The sequence below is a fragment of the Pundamilia nyererei genome, unplaced genomic scaffold (genome assembly GCF_000239375.1).
Source record: "Pundamilia nyererei isolate P.nyererei 1_Seehausen unplaced genomic scaffold, PunNye1.0 scaffold00375, whole genome shotgun sequence".
Taxonomy (NCBI): domain Eukaryota; kingdom Metazoa; phylum Chordata; class Actinopteri; order Cichliformes; family Cichlidae; genus Pundamilia; species Pundamilia nyererei.
In genome coordinates this window covers 324312-326645 of record NW_005187776.1, presented here as the reverse complement: position 1 = coordinate 326645, position 2334 = coordinate 324312, and positions in this window count along the sequence as shown.

Here is a 2334-nt window from a genome sequence, read left to right as displayed (position 1 = left end):
TTCGCCTCTGTCAGTGCGCCCCAGGGTGGCTGTGGCTACAATGTAGCTGCCATCACCAGTGTGTGAATGTGTGTGTGAATGGGTGGATGACTGGATGTGTGAAGCGCTTTGGGGGTCCTTAGGGACTAGAAAAGCGCTATACAAATACAGGCCATTTACCATTTACCATTCGTTTCCCTTTCACCTGCACTTTTCAGTGGATCTGTTGTAAGTAAGGAATAAAAACTTAGCAAATTAAGGAATTTTAACGAGAGTATATAAAAATATTTACAAAGAATATTAAAATAGTTAAAAAAATTAACATGTACATTTTTATGATCTGAGTTAGGTCTTTAACAGTGATAACTATAAGCAACATATTAAAAAATGAATGCGATGATAATAATGATGGTCATAATGATAATGTTTTATGATGTGAATAAACAGCTCACAGTTCAATATGCTAGGCTTCGATATGAGATATTCAAGTAAATCATATGTGAACAAATTCAATCAAAATATTAGTTATGAGCAAATAAATCACTTATGTTGAAGGTCCAAAGGTATTAATAACCATAGTGGCAAACAGTATGAAAAGTCTGAGATAAATAAAGGTGGTCATCTGGTTTTATATAACTTTGTGTTGACGGGTTAAAAATCCCATCTTTCGCCAACCTTAACCTAATGGCCAGTGTTTGGGGTCAGAGTATTGCGTTTGATACTCCCCTCCATCCACCCCAAGCACCACCTGCTGACTGCTGTTCATAAATGTGGCTCTTTGTCCAGGAAAAAAAAACTGCAGTCAGTCCTTTCTACATTTGCTTCTGTATCATCACTTGGAATCTAATTTACAAGGCAAAATACAAACTTTTTAACAATCGTGGTTGATACTTAAAAGAGCGTTTGATGAATTCATTCATTTGCATATTGTACTTGTGCTGCAGGGCAAGCCCTGAGATTAACTGGGGATTTTTGTTGAGCATGTATGTTCAATAGAGGGAGAAGAAACTGTACTTTTCAGTAATTAAGTGCATACAAAACAAGAACACAGAAAAAAAGAGAAAAACCCGCCAGAGAGCCATGGGTCAGTGCTGCCAGTATTTGTTTCTAAACAACCGTTTGAAAGCAGCGTAACAGTTCTTTTCTACCTTTCTACCTTACCTAGCTGCTTTCTGCTTTGGTGAGCATTGCTTTGGAAGTGGGAGGCATTTGTCTTGAAAGAGATTGTTATCGCAGTACTTCAATTGTTTCTGCAGATATTGGAAATAAGGAAATGCTTGACTTCACAGTTCTTTTCCCTCTCTTTTTTAGTGAAAGAAAAGTGGTGAGGGAGCCCATTATTCAAGCAACACATCTGCAAAGGACAATTCAATTTCCAGGTTTTTGCAATAAATGTCAGAGCAGGAAAACGCTCACAGAAAATTGCTTAATGTGGTTTTGTACTGAAGAGAAGGTGTAGGCGTGTAGCTGTATTATTCATGCTATGGGACTCAGCTCCCACTTAGAGACAGAAGGTCAGAAGCTTAGTCCTAAAATTTTTATTGATAAAATTCTCCAACCTTCTCTCTGAAGAAAGAAAAAGAGATACGCCTAAACTGCAATTCACATTAACATGTAAAGGAAAATGTATTTCTTCTCATATGAAACTTAACCTGACTGCATAACCAACAAAAATAATCCACGGTCCACATCAGGTAGTGAGTAAGGTTTGGCTGCATGACTAAAAATGCTACTCCATGTGACTTGATGTTTTTTACTTAGTTTGATTGAAGTTCTTTCACTCAAGATCACAGTTTAGGCCAAAATTTACAGATGAATTTTAAAAAGTGGGGAAAATGGGCGACTAATATTCTTAACTCTTCACAGACATAATGAATTATGTCCCAGTGTATTTATACATCTCTAGTGTGTACTGGATCTCTTCCAATTCAATAAAAATAGCAGAGCTTTTACACAGGGAATTCACGTAGCATAAAGTGGAAAAAAATGATGTGGGATGGAGAACGAAGATGTCATAAACAAACAAATAAACAAACATACATGTCATAAAAACCTAAAAAAAAAAATAGCATCCTGCCCGTGTCATTCGTCCTCTGACATGTTTGTTTCAGGCTTGGAAATTGTAGCTCTTTAATTGAACAGTGCTTAGTGGCAGTTGGAGATCAACTCTCTTCAGCTGTGATTTATTAGGCAAGGCAAGGCAAGTTTATTTGTATAGCACAATTCAACAACAAGGTGATTCAAAGTGCTTTACAGAGACATTAGAAACAAGAACAAATAAAAAGCATGATTTAAAATTGATTAAAACAAGCAAACTAACTAACTAACTAATTAACAAACAAACAAACAAACAAA